The sequence below is a fragment of the Pollicipes pollicipes genome, unplaced genomic scaffold, assembly GCF_011947565.3.
Source record: "Pollicipes pollicipes isolate AB1234 unplaced genomic scaffold, Ppol_2.1 Scaffold_7231;HRSCAF=8579_pilon_pilon_pilon, whole genome shotgun sequence".
Classification (NCBI taxonomy): Eukaryota; Metazoa; Arthropoda; class Thecostraca; order Pollicipedomorpha; family Pollicipedidae; genus Pollicipes; species Pollicipes pollicipes.
The window spans coordinates 33,759,482-33,775,008 of record NW_023597034.1 but is presented as its reverse complement, the minus strand read 5'-3'; the positions used below and the strand labels follow the sequence as shown (position 1 = coordinate 33,775,008).

Here is a 15,527-nt window from a genome sequence, read left to right as displayed (position 1 = left end):
ACAGAAACCCTCTGGATTTCACTATTTTTCAATTCCAAATCTAAAAGATCTTTGCTTTCATGGCAGATGAATCTAAGCAATGACCAGCACAGTTTTTGCTGCATGCAACCCATTAACATCAACATACAGCAAAAAAGGGCAACCTTACCAACAGCTCATCCATACTCGTATTCCATTTCTCCAAGTTGATCCTTTTTATTGCACATTTCTCTTGCCGGGGTATGCAGAGTGCTTCATGCACAGCTGCTGTTGCACCAACACCTAGTGGTAGAAATGTGGTCAGACATGCTGTGGTGGTCTAAGTTCAGAACATGGATACAATGATATATCTGAGGGACCATAGATCTAATGCATTCTGCATTTAATGGCATGCAAATATCTCATTTTTGCATGTGAATGAATCTTTACCTATTTCAGCCTTCAGATTAGTAGGCATGACATATTAGTCAAATTTGAAGTCAGGATGGTATTAAGATAAATATGGTTCTGACAACAATCCTGACACCTGTGTATATGTGTACCTAAAATAATGTGGCTATGACATTCCAGCAGAGTTAAGACATTGCAGTGAGCAGATGCATATGCACAAGATCAAAAGTAATAAACATGCAGACACAAATCCCTCAAATGAAACACAGGTTCAGAGTAAGTCCTTCTGAGCTTGCCACTCCAAGGACATTACTAGTGTTTTTAAGTGGGTGTAATAGTTCACATGCTTATTCAGATCACAGGCTCCTGTTTCAGCTTTTACATTCAAGGTCAATGCAATGCTAATGACAAATCTGGGTTTAGAATCAGGTTCATTGATTCTTACTGCACCTGCTATACACTATGCCAGTCAAGCTTCCAACAGTTGCTTTGAATCAGAATCAGATCAACCTCCACTTGAATCCACTCAAATTCATGATCCATTTCACAAAATCAGGATAAAGCATAGGCCTGAGAAACTGCAAACCTATCACAGTTCCTTGGATTATCCTGAATTGGTACTTAGATGGCTGTTTAGTACAGGAAGTCAGTTTTTAAATTCATTGTTTGTTAATGAAGCCAGGTCAGTCATCAGGGAAACTTGCAAATACTGACTTTGATACTACTTGTTTCTTTGAACTGTTAAAAGAGGATATTATATGTGTATATCATGTGTTTAACTAAATCAGACTTGTATATCCTGACCAAAGTACAAGACTCCATGGTGATGACTGCATTCAACCAAAATGTTAAAAGACAGGTGGCAGGCTAACAGAATATTATAGCACACAATAGGAAATGCCCACTTGTAAGGTATTACTGTCACATACAAACAAAAAACAACAAAAAATCATGCCACATTTATAGGTGTCATGGGCACCACATGCTTTATGCTAATGTTTTTTTTTGTATAAAAAAATGTAAGCTTTTTCAGCACCATATACTTGAGTATTGCATAGCTACTCTAACACAGCTCAGCATGCAGGTTTTGGTCAAGGTTTTAGGGAATAAAAAAAACTCAGCTTTAATCAATTTGTTTACAGCAAAGCAGGGACATTGAGAAGCATGACCAAAAATAAAAGGAGCAGTGAAAAAGTATCCTAGCGTGCTAAAATCATTATATCAAATAGCCGGTAAATGAAACAAAAGCGCCAGCTTCACTGCCATGTCAGAAAATGCACATTTCGGCAGTTTGCAGGCCAGAAGTAAAACACAACATGCATAGAAATATTATATAGGTGTACACACACGATGACGTTCAGCATTACTTACCTATAACGGGACCTAATTCGTATTCATCCTTGTTGTTTGGCCAGCCCGGCTGAGCGATTGCCGTGTCTGCCATCTTGTGGGCGAGCAAGTGAGCTACAACTCGAGATGCGCGCCGCGGGTATGTCGCGAAGCCCGGAAGCGCCCCCGCATCCCCTGCGGACGACCGCCGCCTCATGGTCGAAAACGGTGATGACGCCGTAGGCGACTGGCTGGAAGGGAAGCAAGTATCAGCATCAGTCAGGAAAGTTAGCGTCAGTCAAACAGATGTGATACCAATGGCCGAATCGTAGCATAACAGAGAGGTATATATTATCATTTGTGACATTTCTGTTTTTTACTTGCAACAAGAGTGCCGAATAGAACCAGTTGGAACGTGCGTCGCTACAACGTCTTACGGGAATTTAAACCATGACACACAGTTTGTCGTTATCAAGGCCTTATACTAGATGCCCTCGGAAATAATATAAGTGCAGCGTTAGCCTAGGCCCCAGGGACGTTGCCAGCATCAACAACATTTATCGCCCCATATAGGTGGCAGGGGCATGGCAGCAGTCTGCAAGTATACGCGGCACGACTACCAGGTGCAGCCAATGTCGGTAAAAATCGTCGACGCTGCATTAGCACTCCGTGCGACCGACTGGTACCTACCCAGTCTCAGCACGTGGTGCGAAGCTACTTTTGGGCGAATTCCTGGCCGCACGAACTGCCAGCGTCTGCCTAACGACGCCTAAAAAAATCCTCGCGCTGGGTCGAATTTCGGAAGCACGTACGAAGGTCGCACCCTTTGGGGGTCGAAAGCCTGCGACGGGGGACAAAGAGTCCAGCGACGCATAGCGGGCAGGATAACAAGGGGCCAGTGGGGTCCGATCCGGTGGTCAGCGGAATGTTGACCTCCGACCGATACGACGCTGGACACGCTGCCCGCCGCCATGTTGAAAAGAGAATGTGCAATGTGCGGCATTCTGGTAGGCGTTGAAGCTGGAGATCTCATAAACACGGACATGAGGGTCGCGTTGGATGTACAGGACATCTCTTGATGACAGATGAATTGGTGATGTGATGATTCGCTTGATCTATCACGTGGGCTATAATTGGCAGCTGGCTAAGCGGGATAAGTTTACTGGAAACCAAGTAACGTGAAAGGCTCACTGTGATGGAACCTGCCCGTGAGCATCAAATCATGTACTCTTCTACAAATCATGAGCTCTTCGCGGCTTTGAAAAAATATGTTAATTTAGGAAAAATTCATGATTGGACTGGACTGTATCGGGAATCCCCAAAAGACATGAACTGAGAATGCACTGAATTCAAGGCTTGGCCACTTGAAGTGTATTGGAACAGAGTGGAGCGTTTCAAGCCAAATTACAAAGTAGCTGATGTCCTCGTGCATGTCACAAGTGTTTATTAGTTTACGTCATCATAAATTGATGGTGATGAAGCAATGCATGCATGAATTTACATCAGGATAAATTGAATTTAACGTTTGACACGGAGATGAATTGAGAGTGGGCCTCACTTAAATAGAGGTTTCAAACGGGCTGCGGTCCGAAAATTCAGTACACAGACAGTTCAGCAACCACTAACAAACAACACTGTGGCGCTCCCACATGATAAGCCCGTGCCCAACGCCTGCTCATTGGGCGCTGTAACCGGCGTAGCCAATTGGCCGCGTGAAAGCTAGGGACGATGACTTCGGCTGTTGTTTGCCAGGGCGGTACACGGAGCGGAAAGTCGAGAGAGGGTTCCCGAGCGGACATCCTCAAAAATATGAGCGGAGGCTGCGGGTCGCCTCGGCGGTTTTCCGTTCGGTGTGCTTTTCGTGTGAGTGGCTACCACGAACTAACGTATTTTTGTTTGTGCTTGTGCCCATTTCTTTAAGCGTCAGTAAGACAGCCACACTCGGCAAGAATCGGGTTAAATAGGACTAACGTGACAGACATAATTAGTATGGAGATCTGTACAGGCAGCCAAATCAGGCAAAGAGGAAAGGATGTAATCTTGTTTTGTTTTGTTTCGATCTTGTTTTGAAACGCAAATGAGATACAATGGCAAGGCATCGATTTGCGACGACTCAACGCTGTTAAGACATGAGACTGAGTTGAAGCCCAGCTGTCTGCAGTGAAGCATCTGTGTACCGCGCAAGTCGTTAAGTGAAAAAACCACGCTCAAATGAATGGCTAGAAATCCCTGGATTACTACTTGCCCTGCAGTAGCGCAGGCAGAGAGAGGGGGGGGGGGGCACAGGGGCACGTTTCCCTTTAACGTTCCAATGGGCCCTTTAGGCTCCTTAAGACTTATGCTCTAGGACCAGATTTGAGGATCCAAAGGGCCAGAAAGGCCGACCGGAGGAGATATTCAGGGGCCCCGGTTCGTAGGGCAGCAGGGTCGGGCAAGCTAATATCAGCCAGAGCGCCTTGCGCGCTGATCAGGGGGCCCACTGAGTTCATAAGGACCTACCTGTCGGTTAGACACCCCCAACAATGCACAGTCGGCTCCGTGGCGGCATAGGGCGGGGGCCTATTTCCCATGCAGGGACAAGACCGGAAATAGCGACTTACCTTGGTCGGGACCCCAGCGTCTGTCAGGACCCTACAACGCCAAACGGGACCCTGTGTTGATAAGGGGCCCGAGTCGGTCAGAGGCATGGTTCGAGGAGACCTGGAGAGCCTGGAGGACCCACCGGGTCCGACGATCAAGGGCCCGATTGGACAGTCTAAGGGCACGAAGGTCTGGTTGGAGTTTTATCCAGGGGCCCTCAAACAACAGTCCGAGGGCTCTTTGCGCCGAGGGACCCCTGTGTCGATATGGGCCTATATGAATGGTCAGGCACCACCAGCACCGTACAGTCGGCTCCGTGTCGGTATGGGCCTAAGGGCCCACTTCCCAATTGGCTGCAAAGCCGGGTCAGCGATTTACGCTGGCCAAGGCTCTGTATCTTTAAGGGACTGAGCGCCTAACAGAGGGCCCGATGTTCACAAGAGGCCCGAGTCGACCAAAAGCGGTGCTCAATGAGGCCCGAAGAAGGACCCGGGCGCCCCACCGAAACCGACGATCAAGAGCCTGGTTGGAAGGCATAAGCGCCCGGACTGGCTACAGGTCACAAAGAATCGCGGGCTGTAGGGTCGTGACATGAAATATTCCTGTCATTCTGAACCCGGAGGCCCATTTCCAAACAAGAGCAAGACCGGAGGACACGATTTTCACTAGTCGGGACCAGTGCGACAATGCAGAGCTCCTGTATCAGTCAGGGGTAAACAGTGCCTAGCAGGGGGTTTTGTGCCAACAAGGGGCCTCGAGTCGGGAAGGGGAACATTCGCTCAACACGGACGGGGACGGAATCCCGAAATACAGAGGTCCTGTTGCATTGGTCGGGGCCCCTGACAATGAAAGAAAACCTGAGAAAGGGTCCTGCGCCAGCCATGGCCCCCAGTACCAAAGGTTTGGTCCTCCAACCCAATTCCAGCAGGGGCCTGTTAAGCAGAGCTGAAGTTTACGTGACAATTATTGAACCACCTGCGACAATCAGGTATGTTGTTGTGTCAATGAGGGTCCTGCGTCCATCCGGGGCCAACTGCGCAGGTCACAAGGCCTCTCTCGTGAGAAAGGGGAACAACGCGTCGTGATGCATCCTTCTACGGACCCCTGGATCCACCAGGGGGTCCCGCCCCGAGTTGCCAGAATAACAGCCGGAAGACTCCCCGTGGTGGAGCGGAATTGCCCTTTAGTCCCTGACCGGGGACAGTGATGCATCCCTAGCGTTCTGCTCAAGGGGGGCCTTGCGCGGAAAGAAATAAGGGTCTCCATGCGGCGAGCGTCGTGCGCGCGAGACGGACCGTCGTAAAATGACGGTTTCGGATGTTGTTCAAATTCAATTCATACCTTTGAGAGATGAGACTGGGCGTATCTTTTTCCAACTTTCAGGATGACCTCTGAATGAAGTAACAGTTACAGCAACACGAAAAACAGGCATTCTGCCTTCATTCTATCAGTATTATCACCAGATTCCAGCACCATTTCGCGGTGTTGCAAAGGCCAATGCGTTATTATCATCAATCTAAAAGTCGCGCAAGTAAAAAACACGCCTTCTAAATGCAATATTTTCGGTCCTAAAGCGTTCAAATATCCTTCGTTCAGAAGCATCGTCATTTCCACCCAGCCCCTAGCCACGGCTCAATGTTGGCCGCCGGACTGACGCTGCGCGGCCCATGGAGACTGCAACGTTTGGTGCCAAGACTAAGATTTGTTTCTAAGATTTGCGAGCGCATGCTCAAAAGTAAGTTTCAGAAGTTGTGGCACCTATCGATTCTGATCTAATCTTGAGTATTACCTAGCCAACGCGACTTGGGCATGTGTAAAGCAAGTTGCCATGTCATTTAGATCTACAAACTACATTCGCGGGATCCTCAGTGTGTCTGAAGAACCCATATAAAGATTGTGACAAAGCTTCTGAGTTCTATCGCATTAGAAAGAGTTCACTGCTTTATTTTATAGTGGAGGGCACTGGCAATTAATACCATGCATTGACAGAATTGATCTCACGGCGCCCTCTGGCTACTCTTCTAGTTAAAGAAGGCTAAAGTAAAAATGCAAAAAATATCCTCTTTAAGAAACCGAGCCATTTACGGTGATTTTTGTTGCGGGGGGCCTTTCGCTATCAGTGGGCCCTTTTTCAAACCTGCGCCCCCTTTCCAATGCTCTAGTCGCGCGCCCGGCGTCCTGGCGGCGCGTAGAAAGGGCACGACATGAATGATGACACCAATGTTGACATCACGTATTGCAATACGGTACCCTGCCTCTTGTTATCGGTAACGAAAACGTGACTCCCTTCGTTTGCTTGGTGCATGGATCCAGTCACTCGCAAGCTGCTCAGTGGTCCAGCTTAGAAGAAAAAGCCCTAGTAACCTTAAAGGCCCTAGGAACCCTAGTAATTGTTCTCGGAGCGCAGGGAATGTATCACGGGCCGCCGAAAACATCGATGAAGGCAACCGACACGAAATCGAGGAAACTGAGCCCATAAAAAATAATTAGTAAAATTGGATCGCCTGGCTTTGGAACCTTTGGAGCCACATTTGAACCAGCTGGTGGCAAGGTGCAATGGGCTATTATTCTCTCTGAGCCATTTCAGACAGTCCCAGACAGTTTTGCCGGCACTTGAGAACGGTCTGGTGACCCTCCAGGTTCGTTAATGTATCACAGTGTACGAACTACGAACAGTGTACGCAGTGTGCAAACTACGAACATTCAACTGTTCATGCCAAGACGCGTGCCCAAAAGGCTGTTCAACTTCCTTCCAGAGCGGTTTCCGGACAGTACAGGCGTGCTCAAGTATGTAACGTTTTGTGACTCAGGCGTGTGACACTGAACTAAACCGGCTGCGCACCAAGAACCTTGCGATGCACCCCACGTTGTGCCCGCTGAAGGCCACCCCAGGCTTTGACCGGTCGAGCTGTGCGGCCAGCCCATTCCACATGGTGTGGTGTGTGGCCATCACAGGCTCTGGCCGGTCGAGCTGTGCGGCCAGCCCATTCCACATGGTGTGGTGTGTGGCCATCACAGGCTCTGGCCGGTCGAGCTGTGCGGCCAGCCCATTCCACATGGTGTGGTGTGTGGCCATCACAGGCTTTGACCGGTCGAGCGGCGCGGCCAGCCCCCTCCACATGGTGTGGTGCGCGGCCATCACAGGCTCTGGCCGGTCGAGCTGTGCAGCCAGCCCATTCCACATGGTGTGGTGTGTGGCCATCACAGGCTCTGGCCGGTCGAGCGGCCCGGCTAGCCCCTTCCACATGGTGTGGTGTGTGGCCATCACAGGCCCTGACCGGTCGAGCGGCGCGGCCAGCCCCCTCCACATGGTGTGGTGCGCGGCCATCACAGGCTCTGGCCGGTCGAGCGGCCCGGCTAGCCCCCTCCACATGGTGTGGTGTGTGGCCATCACAGGCTCTGGCCGGTCGAGCGGCCCGGCTAGCCCCCTCCACATGGTGTGGTGTGTGGCCATCACAGGCTCTGGCCGGTCGAGCGGCCCGGCTAGCCCCCTCCACATGGTGTGGTGTGTGGCCATCACAGGCTCTGACAGGTCGAGCGGCCCGGCTAGCCCCCTCCATGGTGTGGTGTGTGGCCATCACAGGCTCTGACAGGTCGAGCGGCCCGGCTAGCCCCCTCCACATGGTGTGGTGTGTGGCCATCACAGGCTTGACAGGTCGAGCGGAGCGCCCCAGCCCCTTCCACATGGTGTGGTGTGTGGCCATCACAGGCTCCGACAGGTCGAGCGGTTCCCGGCCTAACCCCTCACCGCATGGTTGTGGTGTGTGGCAATCACAGGCTCTGACATGTCGAGCGGGCGCCCAGCCCCTTCACATGGTGTGTGTGTGCATCACAGCTCTGACAGGTCTAGCGAGCGCCCAGCCTTCCACATGGTGTTGTGGCGCGGCGGCGGTGGCACTGATAGGCCGAGCCGCTCGGTTTGTCGCGTAGTCAGAGCGGCGTCCGGCACAGCCGATGGGCAGCGCTTCGCGTAGCTCGAGCTCCTAAAGCTCTCCCCATTTACAGCAGGACGAGCCGTGTTGCGATTTCAGGTGCGGTGAGAGGGTCGATGAGCTTGGCGCGCCGGTGATGATGCATGCGTGCAAGTGCATGACGGGCAGGGATTTTACCTATACCGACATCAAATTTGTTTTTATTGCACCGGTGTGGATGCACGAAAAGTCGCAGCGCACCTGGATGAGCTCTAATTATAATGCGGATTCAGACACAGCAAATGCCGGCTGGCTCGCCAGCGCCGCCATTTCCTGCCAGCGCTGACGACTGGCGCTCATGAGACGAGACTGCCAGACCAACAAAAACAACTGACGACGGCAAAGCAACGACGATGACGACGGTGCTGGTGACGTCAGCCTGTGCTTCAGCCTGTATGCCACCGAGTGTGCTGGAACAAACGTCTCTATCGACGCTCAGCATTGACGTCTGGCCGTTTGTCTGCCTGAATGTGCAATGATGGCGTGCGCCTATTATGTCATCAATGCTTCAGCAAAGCATTGTCTCCGGTACACCAAGTTATGCGCGAATGCATTGGTGATCGTGAGCGCAAACGCGGCTCCAATTTATGGCACCGGTGCAGATACCGTGTTTCCTCGGCTTCCAGTACAAATAAATCATAGCTGTGTAGAGATGATGCTATCTTCGAAAATAAACATGAATCTTAAGCGAATCCGCTTCTTGCTTGCAGCGTCCTAAAGCCTAAACGAAGCCAAACTCTAACAGCATGCCGGTTGAGTGGTATTGGGTGTAAGTTTTTCAAGCTGAGCATGGTCGGGGGTAATGAGGGGCAGTGGCGGGTCCTAATAAAGGTGTAGCAACGGAGAGCGGGTTTTGCAGCTTTGGGAAATAAAAGTCTCTATTTGCGTGGAGGGAAATATGTGTAGAAACAAAAGGCGTTTCTTCAAATTCCGGACGTATTAAATGAATCATGGAGCATGCACGGAACGAAAGAAAAAATCGAACTTCCTCACACAAAACAACGACATGTTTAGCGAGTGAGGGTAGAGCAGTTCAGGTTCCTTCACATCGAATGAGCGCACGCCCCGTAGATAGTGCAACTTTGATATTTGTTTCAGGATATTTTATTAACTCAAAAAAGTTTGTTTTAACCACTGCTGAAAACTAAGTTGACCTAAAAATGTCCACAGGTATTCGTTACTTCAGAAAAGCATTCACTACAGTGGAGCACGGTCCCCAGATGCACACCACCTCGCTGACCAGTGCTGTTTTTTAGGGAATGCTGCGCACATGATCACGTCGCACTTATGGAGTACCAGTGACTGCATAAGTTTGTTTAACGATCAGAGCTCATGGCGCGACCAGAATTCGAACCGGGGCCTCCCACGCGGGAATCCAAGGGGCTAGCCACTCAGCCATTCCGCCCCGACTCGTCAGTGTGGTTTGTCCACACAATCGTCCAGGAGCAATCGTATTTGATTCGGGCCATAGATGTCATGAGTAACAAGACTTCGTGACACTATCTAAAGCCCAGACCAGCCGACTACCGCCTATTCCCAACGGCGGCCCTGCAATCGCGCAGCCACCGTGCGAGCTGAGGTCTAATATCCGTGCACCGCCTTGGAGAAATGCACTTGGCCCCGAATCTTGGACATCGGGGTGCGGAAGCCAACACACGAGGCCGACCGTCGTTTCAGATGGACTGCCATGAGTGTGCTGGACCAATGCAATGGTCAGTGGACATTGGTCTGCTTGCGTCACTCAGGCCACCGGTGTGGTGCCCGCCGGCGCACGTCAGCCTGCCAGAAGCCGACATAGTAGCCAGCTCGTGACGGGCCGTCCGCCGACGGGCGGCTCCTCTCGATGACAGATCGCCAGCCGCCTGCCTGTCCGTCAGGCAGCCTCCCCGCTGGTGGAGACCATTCCCGATAACAGACCGCCCGCCGCCTGCCCGTCCGTCAGACGGCCTCCCCGCCGACGGGCGGCCCCTCCCGATGACAGACCGCCTGCCGCCTGCCTGTCCGTCAGACGGCCTCCCCACCGACGGGCGGCCCCTCCCGATGACAGACCACCCGGCGCCTGCCTGTCCGTTAGACGGCCTCCCCGCTGGCGGAGGCCCCACCCGATGACAGACCGTCCGTCGCCTGCCTGTCCGTTAGGCGACCTCCCCGCTGACGAGCAACTCCTCCCGATGACAGACCGCCCACCGCCTGCCTGTCCGTTAGACGACCTCCCCGCTGACGAGTAACCCCTTCCGATGACAGACCGCCCGCCGCCTGCCTGTCCGTCAGACGGCCTAACCGCTGACAGCGTCCGCCCGCCGCCGCCGTTGCCGTCGGCAGGCGCCGCCAGCCCGACCCGAGCTCACCTGCACTGCAGCCAGCCGGCGACGAGAGCGCGGGCGGAGGCGCCCTTCTCCACCCGTCGGCGCCGGAGCAGCCGGCCCAGCACGGCCGTCAGTCCGGCCGGCGTGCGCCACCACTCGGCGTGCTCGTAAGCGCGCATGGCCGGCGCTGTCAGCAGCGCGGCTGAGGCGCGACTGCCGCCGCCGCCTGCAGACACGCGCCAGCTGCCGCCGCTCCGGCCGGCCGGGGTCATCGCTCATGGCCGCGGACCCCATCGGATGGGATTGGCCGGGAGCGGGAGGGGGATGTGGGATGGAGCGAGCTATCGGTTTCAAAAAGCAAGTGCAGGTCCGTGTGCTTTCTAATCAGTTTTCTCAGAAAGGCGGTGTGTTATTAGGAGCGGGTGAAAATGGTGGAAAACTAAGGGTGAAGATGGTGATAAATTCGTGAGCAAAGCAACGATTTTTTCTTCTTCCGGACCAGGTATGGAGAGCACCAGTCTTGCGATATACATTGCTAAGTTTGGGTAAGGTAATCAGTTTCCAACGGTTTTCAGTTCAATGGCATCTGTAAACACCTCGTTTGTATAAAATACAGCGATTTCAAGCATCAAACGTTGACACCAGTGCCACGCCGGCAGGGACCCTTGAGAACCGCTGCAGCTGTCGCTCCGTTGGGGTCCAATCAGCTCAGCGTACGACAAGAAGACTGCAATGTGCGTTACGGAAGATGATGACACTTGTTTACCGAAATCCCATTCTCAGATACCAGATTAAAGAAGGATATCAAAAGAGCCTTATACAGCTTGTTGACAGGCAAGGGAAGAACCCTTGGCTTGCTCTCTGCCGTGCGCGATTGTTTTGGATTTTTCCATGTGGTGCTGGTGGGAAAAGATTGCTTAGTAATTATTTTAGTCTGCCAGGCATGTCAAACAGGTGGTCTCTTTTCCTGCGGTGCGCTGCCTCTTTTCCTGCGGAATCGCGATGCATGGACCCAGCGGCAAGCATGCAGTTTTTTCTTCACTAGTTCTGATAATTTTAAAAACGTCATAACAAGTTTTCATTTTGTTACGATTCACACACTTTCACACAAGCCTCAAAGCAATCCTGGGGAGTTTTATTTTCGGTGTTCTTCATCTGGCGGCGCGCACCCGGTTTCATCAGGGCCATTCCTCTACGCACTCGCCCCGGCGGGGGCTGCGGATGGGGCAGCCAGCTCCGCTCCGGTCCACCGGCCTCGGCGGGCTTGTCCATCGTCCACCTCAGCTGATCTTTGGTAGCTAGACAGGCTCGCCGGCCCTCCGCCTGGACCATGGACCGGAGAACAGAACCAGAAGTCTAGCCTCCATAAGTGTGGACCAAGAGCTCACCAGGGGTGAACTGACCAGCTGACCAGCCAGCTGACTGCCCACTCGCCGTTGAATCAGCTGCTCAGCTAGGAGCGAGCAGCGAGTGTCGTGTACACGGTCGTGTCATATGCACGGTCGTGTGTGCACGGCCGTATGTGCACGGTCGTGTCGTGAGCACGCCCGCCACACCTCGTTGGTTACAATGTTGTTGAGCTGTAGCTCTTACCCTTGCTTTACGCCACAGCTGCTGTTGATAAAGCTTATAGGTCTGGTAGGTTTGGATAGACCCCACCGTTTACGGACTGATTTGGGCTCAATCAGGATGTCAGCACTTGACTCACCACAATGGTTGCCCAGCACTGTGCTGTGAGGCGCTGGGCTGGTTTTGCAACACGAACGCACAGTGATTTATGTTTGACGCCTGGAACGTTATGATGATGCGAAAATTGATGTGGCTTGGGAAGGGCAGAGAGCAGGCCGACGTTCTCGGAAAATGTGAAATGAGTTACCCGCTTGCATGAGTCTGGTGATCTTCATATTGCCGCGTTAATTTTGGCGGGTCAATTTGTCACGTGGTGCGACGGGGCGGACCGTTATGAACACCAAACTGCTAAACAGGGCTCTCAAAGGCGATAGCTCATGCAGCAGTATATACAGATGACATCACTTCCCAGCATCGCCAGTCAGCCTTCTGTCTGTGCTGCCATAAACGGACAACAGCCGAATACCAACCACGTTATTCATCAGTTGCACGAAGGGAACGCGCCATGACTTCTTCAGCTTGGCGTGCGTTCCTGGGCATCGCGTACTCTTCCCGCATCATTCCTGGGCATCGAGTACTCTTTCTCCATCATTCCTGGGCATCGCGTACGCTTTCTCCATCGTTCCTGGGCATCGCGTACTTTCTTCATCGTTCCTGGGTGTCACGTCCTTCAACGCAGCATGCCTACTTCACAGCTGGCATTCACTCCGTCTGTCATCCCGTCACAAAGCGCTGAAAGTCCCTGCCGTTCCCTTACCGTGCTGTGACCGCTCTGGCATGCCTTCACCGCATCGCGAGCTTTCCTCGATTCCTTAAGAGATGCGCACTTGACTCGAGAAGCAACCTAGCGCTCCTTTGGCACGCCGGGGTCGCAGCGACCCATGTCATAGCGGGCACAACTCTGGTGTCCCCAGAGCCCACCATGCCTGGCGCATAGTCTTCCGACGACAGTGAAATCACCAACCGGACACTGATGGAGTCACCGTGCCGAAATGCACGCACGGCATGCGCCCTGGCCGTGTACGTGTAACTTCGTGTTCCGCATACACTGTGACGTGAAGAACGCGATGCATCGCCGCCCAAGGCCAGCTCCGGGAAAAGTGATCCAAAATGGCTGGAGTCATGCGCGAGCAAGGGCGCCGTAACTGGCTGGAAGGCTGCAGATAGCTGCCAGGCCATCAAGTTATGTGCAGACACTATGCAAGTAGCAGTTGAGTGCATTCACGGCAGCAAGCACAGTACTTTGATCTATGTGTGACCACAAAAGGACCATAAAGAGACGCAGTGAACTATGCCTATCAAGGACAACGCAACATCAAAAGCAATCAATCGCAGCCATTCGGGCCTGCTACCACAGAATCGTCTGACCGTTACCCACGCGATATATCGACAACAGAACAATCAAAGGACAGGCCAGCGCCAAACATTGTGCACACAAATGTGTCGTTATAAAAATACTCGAGGACACTTCCGATGGGTCAACAAGATATATCAGGGCGGTGACCTCGCAAGGGTCAGTACATCCACTGAGACTTGCAAATGACGTTTTTGTTGGCGCGCCGTAACACAGCATGATAATTTGTCCACAGTCCTACGTGATACTTTACTCAAAAGGTCTCGAGCATCCCTTGGAGGTAATCTCTGACGCATCGCAAGGTAACTTGACCGTAGCCATAACATAGATGGATGTGAGAGCGATGCTCAGGGACGTCATTTTGTGATCCGGTTGAGGGGAGGGGGGGGGGGGGGCTGGAAGGGGAGGCGAGCTGAGCGCCCGACAGCCTAACCTCCCCATAATGTGTGTTTGTCGGCACAGTCACCCTCTTACTTTTGTCTACTGTATTAGATAACCAACATTTTTATCTTTTGATATATTGCCATGGAAATATAATTTTGTTCACAAAGGCAGGATTTTTATGTCACCTATATCTTGTATTTTATTTTACAATATGCCAGCAAACAAAATATCGGATTGGTCCGAACCAGCCTTGGGGAACCAGCTCAAACTCGGAGATCCCGGGCCCTCACAAACTAATTCAAATCGACACCAATGGTAACGGTTTACTTTTTGCATCCCCGTCATTGTCTTACACGTCGTTGTCTTCGTAATCACGCGAACTACCCTTGACTCAAAGGGAATTTTTTACATTTAAAAATATTGAAGCAAACGTCAGATATGAAATAAGCCCACTCATAACTATTGGTTTACTTTTAAGCGGAAAAGATTGCTCCAGACAACACAGTTTCTCTGCTTAGTAAATATGCTTCTCGATGAGTTATTGTTTGATTGCGTTATCGTACCTTGCACAGCAATGACTGAGAGCCAACTGACGACCGTTATGGCTGGAAATCGTGTTCACGAACGTCAGATACGAACAACTCGACAATTCTATTTTCCTTTGCCTTGATCCACTGCATGGCCAATGCGTTGGAAGGATTTGAGTGGCGTTATTATGGTGTCATAGGCAGCTAGATGACCTTGACATAGTGTGCCACCTTCGCGGGCGTGCAGCTCAGAAACTAGAGGGGGCGCAGGTATTGTGAACGGCAGGGCTCTGAACCACTCAGGACCGTCAAGATGGATATTTCAGTTCAAGACTATATACGAAATTGGAACATACCTTTTAAAGGGACTACGCCCAACGCAAATTGATATCAGTCACATATCTATATATATAGCGGGGTCGTGTCTACTAAGTTCCTATGGATTTTGCTTGGCGTTCACCTTTTACATCACAACTTTTCTGCAAATCTTAGCTTTAATGTGAACCCCTTGAAATGCTAGTGCCGGCATCATGCATGTGCTGATAGATAAGACGCTATTATTAAGTTACAGCGTTGCGTGATTTAAAATACATTTCGCTGGAAGCTGGCACCGTGAGATAAGGAACAATTGAAAAGCGGCAATGGTATCGTTGCTCAGCGTTTGTTGACGTTGGAAAGCCGCTTTTCAGATTCTTAACTTAGCTTAGGCTAAATTCTTAGCTTAGCATCATAGCTCATGGTCACTGCATGGCACGACACGCTTCCAGAAATCATATCTCCTTCCATTGTGGCCCGAGATGGAGCTGCTGTTCTCACGGGCTTCTGCGCGCATGCCATGCCCCATCAAGGCATGACAATCATTCCCGTAGCGATGAGAAAACTTACAAATATCTGCGACGTGCGCTTGTGTGCGCGCTTTATGTCCAATTAAAGCATAACAATCGTTTCCGAGTAGATGAGAGAAACGTAGAATTATGAGAATATCCCGACAACCTTTTGCGAATAAATACAGTATATAGCAGACAAAGGCATGATCGTGGCACGATCAACTATCTCTAAAGAGCTTACTATCCTCGAA

At 51.5% G+C, this 15,527-nt stretch overlaps 1 long non-coding RNA gene across 1 annotated transcript; it reads right to left on the bottom strand.

Moving 5' to 3' along the window:
* Positions 1–148: 148 nt before the first annotated feature.
* LOC119110639 (uncharacterized) lies at positions 149–1,945 on the bottom strand. The gene is made up of 2 exons (XR_005095525.1): positions 1,741–1,945; positions 149–261 (listed from the first exon to the last, which is right to left on the bottom strand). It is a non-coding gene; the product is annotated as an uncharacterized LOC119110639 (long non-coding RNA).
* Between the last annotated feature and the right edge of the window lie 13,582 nt (positions 1,946–15,527).